The sequence below is a fragment of the Acinonyx jubatus genome, chromosome B3 (genome assembly GCF_027475565.1).
Source record: "Acinonyx jubatus isolate Ajub_Pintada_27869175 chromosome B3, VMU_Ajub_asm_v1.0, whole genome shotgun sequence".
NCBI lineage: Eukaryota > Metazoa > Chordata > Mammalia > Carnivora > Felidae > Acinonyx > Acinonyx jubatus.
In genome coordinates, this window is record NC_069386.1 from 56,243,452 (window position 1) to 56,257,737 (window position 14,286).

General features: G+C 37.9%; 1 long non-coding RNA gene across 2 annotated transcripts; it reads left to right on the top strand.

Annotated features, from left to right (window-relative positions):
* The first annotated feature begins 1,150 nt into the window (after positions 1-1,150).
* LOC106985714 (uncharacterized) lies at positions 1,151-13,023 on the top strand. Of its 2 annotated transcripts, XR_008299790.1 has the most exons (4): positions 1,151-1,259; positions 7,389-7,497; positions 12,338-12,399; positions 12,817-13,023. It is a non-coding gene; the product is annotated as an uncharacterized LOC106985714 (long non-coding RNA). The 2 variants fall into 2 exon arrangements; XR_003423404.2 differs by lacking the exon at positions 12,338-12,399.
* Positions 13,024-14,286: the final 1,263 nt, after the last annotated feature.

Here is a 14,286-nt window from a genome sequence, read left to right on the forward strand (position 1 = left end):
TGGAAGTGTACAGAAAGAAGGCTGGAGAGCATCACATAGAATATTAAATAAACAAACAAAAAACCATGGGGCCACAAGTATGCTGCACAGTTGAAGACTGCTGTTGGATTTCACATGTATCCCTTACCTGGCTCTACTTCCCTGTCACTCCCAACTCAGCTAGCATCTTTTTTCTGTTTTTCTAGCTCCATGAAAATGTTGCTGTCTGTCAGTTGCTCAGGCAAGAATTCTTTGCCTAATTCACACACCCAGTTGAATCACCAAGACCTTTCAGTTCTGCCTCCTGAATTGTTCTTGTATCTTCAACTTTTTCACATCTCCATAATCACTATTGGTTGATCCCAGTTCACTGCAATGGCCAGGAGGTCTTCTTGCCTTGATACATCCTTTCCTTTGCCAATCCATTTTCCACAAAGCACTTGCCTCAGCTGGAGGTGGAATCAGTGGGGGGAACACTGGGATGCAAGAAGGGAAAGTGAGAGAGATTTCCCACCAAATTCTGACATAGGGCTGTCAGACTTACTAAATATGGTGAATGTACCTGGCTGAGTACTGTAGAGAAAACAGGAACTCACTGCCTTCCGGTGTCCCCTTTTCTCCCTTCAACACCTCCCCGCCCCCTCCGCAACACAGAGATACAATACACACATTCTTATCTCTCAAATACCTGTTGCTAGGACACAGCTCTGAGAAGCAGCCTGAGAAGGGTGACTGTGGGCACTGAGTTTGGCAGCAGGCACAACCCAGATCCTCTCTGTCAGATCTTCTGTGCGCTGCTGTCCAAATATCCTAATTGGCTGTAAACACTGTTAGGAAACTGTCAGCCGCTTGGAATTGCCAGCTTCCTGTAGATGAGGATATACGAAAAATCAAGAACACCCCTTTTCCCCCTTTGCATTCCATGACCTCTGGTACAGGGAAAAAAAAAATGACAGCTAGGAGCTTAAAAATACCACGAATATCACTCATCTCCTGAATTCTCAGGGATACTGTTTGAATTTTTCATCCTTAAAACAATTAAAAAGAAAAAAAAAGAAACGAAAAGTATTGTGGGTACATTGATCCCATCACTAGTCAAATCATTGCCTTTTTAGCTTCATTTGTCTCTCAATATAGACAAGTTATTTCTGTGCCTCATTTTCATCCATTCAGATATCAACAACTGAGCTATTTCTCCTTCTCTGACTCAGAAGAAAGACAGAAAACTGTGAAATAGCATGAGGAAACAACTTCTTGCGGAAGCACTTTGATACCATAAGGTACTGTCAGCAAGTAGGAAGTCAGCCTTTACTTAGAACTGACTTGGGAACTGTGTATTTAAAGCCACGCCGTCCGTTAGCAATTCCAGTGGGAGGAGGTTTTACTGTGACGGAGTCACAGAGGACTGAGTTTAAGCAGATCTTCGTGTTTCCTGAGACTTTTGGTGCCTGTGCCAAAGCATAAGCCCAGTTTCCATTCTATGTCATGTTTAATGGGTTTTATACTGCTGTCGTTTCTGCGATCACACTTGTCATTTTGTCAGAATCGGTACTAGGGAGAAAATTAAACTTCCCATGGAAGATAGATCCTGAGTATGTAAAAATACAGTCCCAATACTTTTTTTTAAACATGCAAAATCTGCCCTTTTAAAGTGTCTGATTTTATGAGTTTTGTCAAATGTATATAGCTACAGTATTGCTTCTACAATCACGAGACCAAGTATCTCCTTCATCCCAACAAGTTCTCATTTACTCCTTTGCAGCCAATTTCCTCCTCCTACCTACTGAACCCTGGCAATCGCTGATCTACTTTCCATCACTAGATTATTTTTTCCTTTCATAGAATTTCAAATGAACAGAATTATAGAATGTGTGATATTTTGTTTCTGGCTTCCTTTACTTAATACAACGCTATTGAGATTCAGCCATGATGTGAATATCATTAGTATCCTTGTTATTGCTGAAACACTTTCCAATGTATGGATATTCTAAAACTTGTTTACCCATTCTCCAGTTGATAAATATTGGATTTGTTTCCAGTTTTTTTTTTAATTTTTTAATGTTCATGTACTTTTGAGAGAGAGAGAGAGAGAGAGAGAGAGAGAGACAGAGCACGAGTGGGGGAGGGGGAGAGAGAGAGGGAGACACAGAATCCAAAGCAGGCTGCAGGCTCTGAGCTGTCAGCACAGAGCCCGATGTGGGGCTCAAACTCATGAACCATGAGATCATGACCTAAGTCAAAGTGGGACACTTAACTGACTGAGCCACCCAGGCGCCCCATCCAGTTTTTTAATTATTAGGAGTAAAACTGCTATGGACATCCTTTTACAAGTCCTTCTGTGGACATGTGTTTCTGTTTTCCTTGTGTCAATATCTAGGAATGAAATTGCTAAGGAGTTTGAAAAGTGTACGTTTAACTTTGCATTCCCATTAGTTGTTCAATACCTTTGTCAGCATTAGGTATTGCTGATGTTTTTTGCTATAGCTATTTTGATGGGTGTGTAGTGATTTATCATTGTGATTTTAATGTGCCTTTTCCCTAATGACTAATAATGTTGACCATATTTTCACATGCTTACTGGCCATCTGTGTATTTTAGGGAAGTTTCCGTTCAAATTTTCACCTCTGTTGAATTGAGCTGTTTGTCTTCTTATTTTTGATGTGTTCCAATTGTTTTTTTAAGTTTAAAAAAATCTTTTATTTTTATATATAATATGTAAGCAATTCGATTTTTTTACATAAAATATAATAAGGATTACTGTTTGTATTGCCTATCAAATTATTATTAACTTTTTATTATAGGAAATTTAAAACTTACTAACAAGTAAATAAAATAGAATACTGACACCCCATGAACCAATTAATATTTGGCTTCTACAGTTATCAGTATTCCTCCATTCTGATTTTCTCTATATTTTCATCCATTTTGTACCTACCAGTTGATTATTATTATTAATTGTAGTAGTATTTTAATTACTTTTTTTAAAGTAAATTTTACATACCAAAATACAGTAATTTCCCCGTTTATTCCCAGGGAATACTTTGCAAGGCTTGCAGTGGATGCCTGAAACCGTGGATAGTACTGAACACGATACTATGTTTTATTCCTCTGCATACATCCCCATGATAAAGTTTAACTTATAAACTAGGCACAGTAACAGATTAATAATAACTAATAATAGAATAGAACAGTTGTAGCAAAATACTGAGTTTGCAAATGTGTTCTTTCTGTCTCTCCTAAAATATCTTATTGTACTGTATTCACTTTTCCTCTTTTGATGATATGAGATGATTAAATGCCTACATGATGAGAGGAAGTGAGGTGAATGGTGTAGATGTTGTGATGAAGCGTTAGGCTACTACTGACCTTCTGACAATATGTCAGGAGGACATCTGCTCCTGACCACCATTGACTTCAGGTAACTGAAACCAAGAAGCGTGAAATGGCATATAACTTTATACAAATCATAGATGTACAATCCTAAAACATAGATACAACTGAGTAACCCACACTCCACACCTATATCATAATATGGGGCATTCTTATCTCCCCAGAAAGTTTTTCAGTGTCCCATTCCACTCATCTACCCTTCACCCCAATCTAGGCAAATAGTATTATGAGTCTCTTCTCACTTTAGATAAATTTTGCCTATTCTAAAGCTTAGCATAAATGGAATCATTCCACATGTACTATTTGTGTCTGGCTTCTTTCGTTCTGCACATTATTTGGGAGAATCGCCATGTTGTTGAGTGAATTAACAAGTCTTTCATCATTATTATTGAGTAGTATTCTGTTTTATGGCCATACAGTAGCATGTTTAATCCAGTTTTCTGCAGATGTACATTTGGAGTATTTCCAGCTTTGAACTATTGTGATTAAAGCTGCTATGAACATTTTTGTCCAAGTCTTTGTACGGACATATGTTTTCATTTTTCTTAGATAAATACCTAGAAGTAGAATGCTGGGTCCAAAAATAAGCAATTTAAAAGAAACTACCAATTTTTTTCAAAGTGGTCATATCACTTTACATACCTATCAGCAATGCATAAGAGCTCTGGTTGTTCCAGGTCCTTACGATATCAATGTTGTTAGTCTTTTACTTTTTAGCCACTTTACTGGATATTTAGTAATTTGTCATTTTTGTTTGCATTTTGCTGATTTTAATCATGCTGAATACCGTTTTATATATTTATCGGCCATTTGTATTACTTAATTTGTGATGTGTCTGTTCACATTTTTGCCCATATTTTTATTAGATTTACTTTTATTTTGTTATTGAGTTATGGGAACTCTGAATATATTCTGGATACAAGTCCTTTGTCAAATATGTTTTATGAATGTATATTTTTGAAAACTTTTCTCTGATATTACAGCTTGCCTATCCATGTTCTTAATGTTTTTAATTATGATAAAAATATTCTTGCATATTATTTTTTTTTAGTTTGTTTTTATTTATTCTGGGGGGGGGGGGGGAGAGAGAGAGAGCACAAGCAGGGGAGGGGCAGAGAGAGAGGGAGAGAGAATCCCAAGCAGGCTCCACTCAAACTCATGAACCGTGAGAGCATGACCTGAGCTGAAGTCAAGAGTTGGATGCTTAACTAACTGAGCCACATGTGCACTGTCTTCTAAAAGCCTTATCAATTTAATTTTTGTGTTTAGGTCTATCGTGCAGTACAAACTAATTTTTGTGTATGGTATGAATTATTTTTTGTTTCCATATGAATATTTATTTGTCCTGGGACTATTTGTTGAGAAGACTGTTCTTTCCTCATTGAAGTTATTTGTCACCTTTCTTGCAAGTCAATTTTCTATATTAATGTGGGCTCATTTGGATCCTCTCTCCTATTCTATTGATTTATTTGTCTATCTTTATGATAATGACATACTGTCTTGATCAATATAACTTATAATAAGTCTTGAAGTCTGGTAGTGCAAGCCTTCCAACATTTATTCTTTTTATTTTTCAAGATTGTTTTTGAAAATTCTAGGCCCTTTGTATATTCATATAAATTTTAGTACAGGCTTATCTAACTGATAAGCTAGAATAGATAAGAATGTTGTGATAAGAATGATAAGAATGTTGTGATTCTTATTGAGATTAGATTCAGCCTATAGATTAATTTTGGGGAAATGGACTCTTAAACATATTAGGTCTCTCAAGCTATGGATATGTCTCCCCATTTCTCCCATTAATGTTCTGTGGTTTTAAAAATGGAAGTTTTGCATGACTTAAAAAATGTATTCCTATTTACTTTATGAGTATTTTTATATAATTATAAAATGAATTTTTAAAATTTTCTTTTCCAATTGTTGACTCATAGTATGGATAAATATAATTGTTTTTTGTACATTGATCTTGTATCATCAGGTATTATGAACCTCACTTATTGGTTTGAGAAGATTTTATTGCTGTTAATTCCTTAGTTCTTTTTTTTTCCTACCAAAAGTAGTCATGTTATCTTTGAATAGGGATGATTTAACTAATTCCATTCCAATCCATATGTGTTTTATTTTTTCTTCACTTATTACAATGGCCAAGTCCTGCAATAAAATGTTGACTACAAGTGATAACAGCAGACCATACATAAATCCCAATCTTAGTAATATTAGGTATGATGCAAGTTGTAGATTTTTCATAGATGTCTTTTTTCAAGCTTGCCAAGAGAATTTCTTTTATTCCAAGCTTGCTAAGAGAATTTCTTTTTCTATGTCATGAATGGATTTTACAATTAGTCACATGTTTTGGCTTTATATATTAAAACAATGATGTTCAACACATCAGTGCTTTTCTTCCTTCATTTGACACTATAGTAGCTTTCACCAATTGAACTTTAAATGTTAAAACACTCGTGAATTACGTGAATAAATACCACTTAGCCACGGTGCATTATCATTTTTAGAAATTACTGCATTTGCTTTGCTAATGTTTTGTTAGGGATATTTACACTATACTTATGAGAGTTATTGCTCTATAATTGGTAATGCCTTTGTCAGGTTTTCTTATCAGAATTATGATGGCCTCATCAGATTAGTTTGGAAATATTTTCTCCTCCTTTATTAACTAAGATAATTTAATTTTTTCCCTAAGTATTTCATAGAATTCGTTAGTGAGATCTTGGTACAGAGACAGTAGTTCTAGAGAGAGATTGTTTTATGGATGAGTTTTCTAAATTGGTTCTGGGGTTTCTGGAATTCGCTCTCTAGCCTGATTAAATTTGAAGATTATTTCCAGTAGTGATGAGAACATTGATAGTCCATGGTGTGATCTGGCAATACAGACACACAAATACCGCCACTGGATATTCCTAATTATCCACTTATAAGAAGCAAGGATATGGATCTCTTTGCATATGATTCTTTTAAACATTTTGATCAAACTAACAAATATAATGAGATTATCTTACTGTTCCTAATGTTGTTGGACAATGCAGTGAAAGAAAAGGATGAGGTCAGGCATTCAAATTCCCAGCTCAAATGTACAAATGACCTGAAAGTCTCTGTGTTCCCTGAAGGAGATCCTTATCTCCTGTAGTTGAGGGCTGAAATTGCTGAGAATCAAAACCAGAATCTCATCCTACAACTGGCTGGATTATAATACAAGGGTGTCTGCTGTTAAAGTGAGGGTACTGATTGGGAAGGAATGGGATCCTAAGGGTTATCATGGGGATATGTGAGAAGACTGATAAAGCTGGAGACATTGAGCCCTACATTCTGAGGAGTTTTCTTTGCCAGTGGAAGTAGCCTTTCCACCCAATAGGAGGAGATTAACTCTGCATTGCCTGAGGAAACAGTAATGGCCTCCCCTGTGGTAGTTTCCATGCAAAATAATGCTAATTTTCCTTGGGATGGGCCCCACCACCCTTCTTTGCTTCTAGACCTAACAACACTAAAGTCTCAACAGATCCCTAAAAGGTGAGGTACAAAGTGTGGCCTGTGAGGAGGTGCACTACGTTCCAAAAGAACTACTTGAGTTTTCTAACTTAGACAGAAATTGGAGAACATGTGTGGGACTGGACAATAAGGGTGTCAGATAATGGTAGAAGGAACATAAAGTTGGATCCCTCAGAATTTACTGATATGGGCTCACTAAGCAGAGATTCTGCATCTGATACTGCATCTCAGGGAATTAGAAAGTGCTCTAACAGTTTGGTTGGTTGGTTGGCTGATATGTGGACTAAAAAGTTCCCACAGCAAACAAGTTTGAAATGTCAGACTTGCCTTGGTGTAATGTAGAGGTAGAGATGCAAAAGCTCATGGAGATTGGAATGTTAGCGAGAATTTGTCATTTTAGACATATTCATCCACCCTGGGAGGGTCTAGAAGACCAATGTTTTACAAGACTGTGAGAAATAAATTTGGGAGGGAGTCCCAGCATCTTTGAAGAGCTTTGTGATTGATCTTCTCTGTAGGCCAGACCTTACGATGCCAAACTGCAGTTGCTGAATTGTGAAACTTAAATGCAATGGGACGAATTGGATCATGGGGTGGCAGGAGCCAAGTGGCAGCACTAAAGGAAAGGTGAGTGTGCTTATCTTAATGGACAGCAGGGTCAAAGCAGCAATCAGAGTAGTCTGACTCATGCAGACTCATGGGGTTGACTCGTCCATCATGGTGTTAACAGAATAAAATAGATAAGAAGCCTACTAAATTCTTATTTGATCTGTATAAGAAGAAAAGTTCTAGGTCAAGTGAAGAAAAGTCTAATCTGAATCATAAAAATACAGAATCATGGCTCCTCAGTCAATTCCCAGATTTGAACCTTGAATGAAGGGGAGGCCAAGCTCCCTTAAGGAAGAATTTATGTTCATTGCCAAAAATTTATGATGCTACTCTTTCTCCCAGTCTTCTCCAGAGGCCCTTACAGCCTCTCATGGGTGTAACTGTACATTGGAGAAAAAGACATAATCAGATCTTTTAGAGATGCCTGGAAACTGGCTCTGAACTGACATTAATTCCAGAAGAATCGAAAACACTACTGAGATCTACCAGTCAGAGTAAGAACTTGCAGAGGTCAGGTGATCAATGGAATTTTAGCTCTGGTCCATTTCACAGTGGGGCCAGTGGGTCTGTGAACTCATTCATTCTGCAGTTTTTTCCCCAGTTACAGAATACATAATTAGAATAGATATGCTCATCAGATGGCAAAATCCCCACATTGGTTCCCTAACTCATCCAGTGAGGGCTATCTTGGGAAACGTCAAGTGGAAACTACTAGAATGCCTCTACCTAGGAATATAGTAAACTGAAAGCAATAGTCTATTCCTAAAAGGATTACAGAGATTACTTCCATCATTAGAATAGGGGTGGTAATTCCCACCACACCCTCATTCAGCTCACCTAGCTGAATGCATTTTCGAGAATAGCTGTAGATTGTCGTAAGCTTAATCAGATGGTGACTCCAATTACAGCTGCTGTACCAGATGTGGTTTTATTTCTTGAACAAATTAATACATCCCCGAGTACCTGACATGTAGCTAATGATCTGGCAAATGCTTTTTTAACATTATACCAGTTAGTAAGGACCATCAGAAGCAGTTTGCTTTCAGCTGGCTAGGCCAGCAATATACACTTACTGTCCTACCTCAGGGGTATACCAGCTTCTCAGCTGTGTGTCATAATTTAGTTCACAAGAATCTTGATTGTTTTTCCCTTCCATGAGATATCACACTGGTCCATTATATTGATTTGACTGAGGAAGAAGTAGCCATGACTCTAGACTTATTGGTAAGATATTTGCATGTCAGAGGTTGCATAAACCCAACAAAAATTTAGGGGCCTTATATCTCAGTGGAATTTCTTGCTGTGGAGCATGTTGAGATATTCCTTTTAACGTGAAGGATAAGTTGTTGCATCTGGAAGCGCCTGATTGGCTCAGTGGGTTGAGCATCTGACTCTTAATTTCCACTCAGGTCATGATCCCAGAGTCCTGGGATCAAGTACAGGGTCATGGGATTGAACCCTGTGTCAGGCTCTGCACTCAGCACAGAGCCTGCTTGAGATTCTCTTTCTTTCTGTCCCTCTCCCATGCTCATACAATCTCTCTCTTCCTCTTAAAAAAAAAAAAAAAAAAAAAAAAAAAACAAAAACAGTTGTTGCATCTGGTCCCTCCAACAACAACAACAACAACAACAACAACAACAACAAGAAAGCATAATACCTAGAAGACCCCTTTGGATTTTGGAGGCAACATATTCCTCCTTTAAGTGTTACTCCAGCCCATTTACTGAGTGGATCCATGCTCCAAACACTGATGTTACATGTTCCCCATCATCCTAAAGCAGCCTGGCTTTAAATAATGGTGGAATGGCCTGTTGAAGGCTCGTTTACAGCACCAGCTAGGTGGCAATACCCTGCAGGGATGGGGCAAGGTTCTCCAGAAGGCTGTATGTGCTTTGCACATACATAATCAATACAGGGTGCTGTTTCTCCCATAGTCAGGATTCATTGGTTCAGGAATCAAGTTGGTGATAATTATAGGGAACTGGTGCATGCTATTCTAGAGACAAGTAAATCCCAAGATCCGGAGTGTAAATTGTCAGGTGGAAACTCAGGAGAGCTAATGGCTTAGTTCCAGTCCAAGTCAAAGGCCTGAGAACCAGGAGAGTTGAAGGTGTAGTTCCTCTCTGAAGAGCAGCAGGCTCAAGACTTGATCTTGAGATCTTGAGCTTGAGAGCTCAAGTTAAAGTCTGAAGGCAGGGAAATGGCTAAGGTGTGCAGGCAGTTAGCAGGAAGAATTCTATCTTATTCAGGGGATGGTCAGTCTTTTTGTTCTGTTCAAGCCTTCGCTTGATTGGATGAGGCCTACACACATTAGGGAGGACAATCTACTTCACTCATTCTACAGATTTCATTATTAATCTCAACCAAAAGCACCCTCAAGAAACATCCAGAATAGTGTTTGACCAATTTTAAGTGTGATAATTGTTACCAACTAGAGGGCTGCTCTAAGCTCTCACAATCACAAGAATCATGAGGGTCACTAATGTTTAACTAAATGTGTTTAGCAAGTGTTTAACACATATTTAACAAAACATAAACAAAACAGGAAGAGTCCAAGAGACTCGATCATCTCCTTTTCACAAGTTTTCTTTAATCACAGCAGACAAGATTTGATCAATGTGTTTTTCCCTAGACATTTTAGTACAGCATTAGGACAAATCTGATGAGGACAAATTTTGGTTGAAAGAGATGATTATGGGCAATGTATGAAATCCTGCCAAACACCAGCTACTCCCCTCTTCTCTATTTCCCAGGTATAGGGAGCTAAACGAATCAAGGTTATATAAAATTCAACTCGGCTATTGTAATCGACAGGCATGACCTATTTCACCACTTTAAGTCCCCCAGTATGTGAAAACCTGACATAAAAGGAATTGGGACCAGCTGTTCCTTCTTTGTACTGAGGACCTAAAAGGAAGAAATAGATAAACTGCTGCATTGGAGATTAAGATCAGCTATATAAGAAAATATTTCTCAATGTTGAAAGTGATTAAACTCCCCAATGGGTAACCAACCATGGTGTCTGAGGGAATGTGTATGTGTGAGTGTGTGTGTGTGTGTGTGTGTGTGTGCGCGCGCGTGCGTATGTGCGAACATGAGATTGACTGTATCTCTTCTGTGCTTAAAAATGATAGCATATGCTTTTATCTCTTGTGAGTTTTTAATCAAGTCACTGTCATAAAGGTTGTGTCAAATATTTAAAAGATACTATTTAAAAATAGGCCTCATTTTCCAGGATGCATAAGGACTATCCAGCATATTAATGTGGCAAGATGACACATTTCAGTAATTTTGGGCTTTGGAGCCCTTTAGAAGAAAACAAATTAAGTTCAATTAAGTGTCAATACTATTTCAGATCCCTAGTGCACTAAATATTATATTTAGTAAATACCTAAATGCCAGAGTTTTCTAAAATTGTTTAAGCCTGTGCGTTGGAAAAAAAATCTTTTTTTCAGTGGGCATGGGCATCAGGAGAAGTTGCTTCAAGATCCATCTCTGCCATAGAAAGGCAGGGCTATTGAAAGGTTATTCTTCATGCCGTCTCTGCCCTGAGCTACACTATGGATGGACCCAAAGGTGTCCATGGCCATGGGATGCTACAATGTCCGGTTGTTCCTAGGATTAAACAACACTGCATGCCATGTAGACAGGTCTGTAAAAATCACCTTTCTTCTGCTAGACACTCCCCATGGGCTTTCAGCCTTGTTACTAAATAACCAGGGTAAATTACCTATGGAAATAGGGTTTAGGTCTGTAACTTTGAGCACTTTCAAGATACGTGTCATAAGGGCTTATTAAGACCTGTTTTCATCCTCAATGCAAATTTATTTGAGCCGAGTAAAGGGGAAATGGCTAAGTTGAAAATAGCTAACACCTGTATTTTTGTTCCCTGGCACTGTATTAGTCTGTTTGGGCTGCATAACGGTACCACAGACTGGGGAGCTTAAACAACTGAAACTTATTTTCCAACAGTACTAGGGGCTGGAAGTCTGAGATCAAAGTGCCAGCAGGCTTTGTTTCTTCCGCAGTAATGCTCTTTGGCTTGCAGATGGCCACTCACTGCCTCTTCCCATGGTTTTTCCTCCATGTAGGTTCATGTGCCTTTGGGGTCTGCCTCCATGTTCAAATTTCTTCTTATAAGGATATCAGTCAGATTGGATTAGGGCCCACCCTCAGGGCCTCTTTAACTGAGTCACATCTTTGAAGACCCTGTCTCCATATATAGTCATATCCTGAGGTTGAGGGTTAACACTTCAACAGAGTAATTTTGGTGAGGGTAGGGGGCACAATACGCCCATAACAGGTGCGATTGTGGCGCCGTCACAAACATAACTGAAGATCTATCGAAGAAAAAACACTGATACAATTGAAACCACTGAGAAACCACGCAACAAAATTTGTACTCATCACTTACCTATCCTCTGCTATATCTTCTAAATTTTCTCTGCTCTTTCTTTAAAAAGGAGAATTTCTAAGCCAAGTCTGCAATATTGGAATGAATTAACAGAGTCACAGATTACCAAAATGATAGCATGTCATTAGCTTTTAAAAATCAAATTAAAAAAAAAAAGATGTAGGAAAATGCAAGCAAAACAACATCGAGTAAAATAATTATGAGAGAAAACTTTTTACATATTATAGTCCTATCAACTACCTTATAAGGTTTATTTCAGGAATTAAATTAGTTAATATATTAAAAGCACTTAGAAGATTTTGTGACTTTGGTAAATATTCAATACATGATAACTTTTATTATTTCCTGTATTATATCATGTAAAAGAACTTAAGATTTTTACTATTCACCTGGCTGTCTTCCTGTGCTACAATATATGACCTTTTGCTGTCATTCATACTCCAGATTCCCTTGTTTAAGCTTCCTCTTTGGTATTCAACATCTCTATTGAGGCAAGAGTGTCACAGGTGAGTCTGATGTTTTAAGTCTAGCCTACTTATCAGACTTGAGAACTTCCTTAGAGGTTACGTTGTGATTGAAATTGAGAGAAATACTTTTCTTCAGCAGGCAGTATTGACCAGTCTGTCAAAAACACAGATACAAAGAGCTTGAATTACACAATTGTTTGGGGAAGGCTTCTGCAGCCTGTACTGTCATTAGTCAGGAGGAAGTGGTTCTTCTATTAATCAGGCCCCCTAAGGATGTTGACAAGGATAATAATTCTTTCCCAATGCGCTGATATAACTCTCAATTGTTTCATATTAAAACAAGAGAGGAAAAGGCTCTGGGAAACAGTACACATTTTTAATGTGAGCTATAATTCTGTATGAAGGGTTAGCTGAATAATTTGCACAAGAAATGAAATTATCGCACTTATTCCACAGATACAGCCATTGAGGGAATAAAGCCAAAATTCCATCATCTTCTGCAAGAGAAGTTTTTAAGGACTCACTTAACCCTGTGAAGCTTCTGTCCACAAGCTCATGGTCTTTTGCTTCACTCTGAAAAGAACAAACTGAGATTATTAACCTTTGCTTAATCTGACTACACAGCCTTATAGAAAATAAAAAGCATTCTAGCCACTGAATCCTTCCAGGTATTAATATATATTTAAAATAAACGACAAGTTGCCAACATAAAAAGTATATAGCCTCATGGCTAACTTCAGCTGTACTGAGTACAAATGGTTAATGATACATCTTAATAGTTAATACAGTTTACTTAGCATCATCTGGACTCAATGACATATATGAAATTCTGCCCTAGTTTATTTAAACTTATCGGAAATGTCCAACTCGCCTGGGTAATTTTTGGTCTCTCTATCCTCTAGAAAATTAGCAGAGGCTTGAGGAGGGCTGAGGCTTGTTCTAGTTAGAGCCCTCCAGGGAGCAGAACTATATCTTCTTGTTTAACTATAACTTCTTTTCAGTACCTAGCCATTGCTGGATCTCATAGGGAAAATGTAAAATCCCCAATCAATTTAGAAGCAGATTTAGACCCAGAAGATAGCCAATTAATGCATCTCAACTTTTTGGGAAGCCTGACTACAAGCAAGTAGCCCCCAAGGCCCCAGGTAATGATTGCTATTTCCATCTTTGTCCAGGAGAAAAAAAAAAAAAACGAGCTGAAGACAGCCTTCATTCCAAGAGTATTTTGGGCCACTGATTTTTATCACCCAGGTAAGAATCATTTGCAATTAACATATAGAATCATGGTCTCCTAGAGCTATAAGCATCCATAGAGAAAATCTAATCTAAAGCTCTCATTTTACAGATGAGCAGACTGAGGCCTATAGAGGTTTAGGGGTTTGTCTGAGGTCACATGCTTGTTAATAGCTCTGCTGGGATATTGATCAAATGTACTATTTCTAAAAGACTTGACAGTGCTTGAACAACAATTGATTCTCCTAAATGGCATAAACATGTCCCCCTTCAAAGTTACTTACACTACTGTTTGTAGGAAGTACAAAATTATATTTCCCAACTCCCACTTGAAATAAATGAAAATGAAAATTAAAACCCAAATATTTTTTGTTTAGAATTTAATTCTGCTTTAAGCAAAGCAGGGCTGAGTGTCTCATTGCTTTCTTCTAGGAGCAGGAAGAGTAGGAATAGGCAGAAAGATGCTTGCCAAGTTCATGGATGAAAGAGATTGCTGGGTCTTGAGTGTTTTTCCCTCAAAGGCAGAGAGAGCCCCTTTCTCATTTTGAAGAGCATTACTGTTGCTTGGCTTCTTAGACTTGGGGGGACTCTCCCTACTCTTCTGACGGGCAGGTTTGAAAGACTGTCACTCAGCATCCCAGCCTCTTCTTGTTTGTACTTTTGTTTGCCTGGAGAATAGGAAAGAAGCAGCTG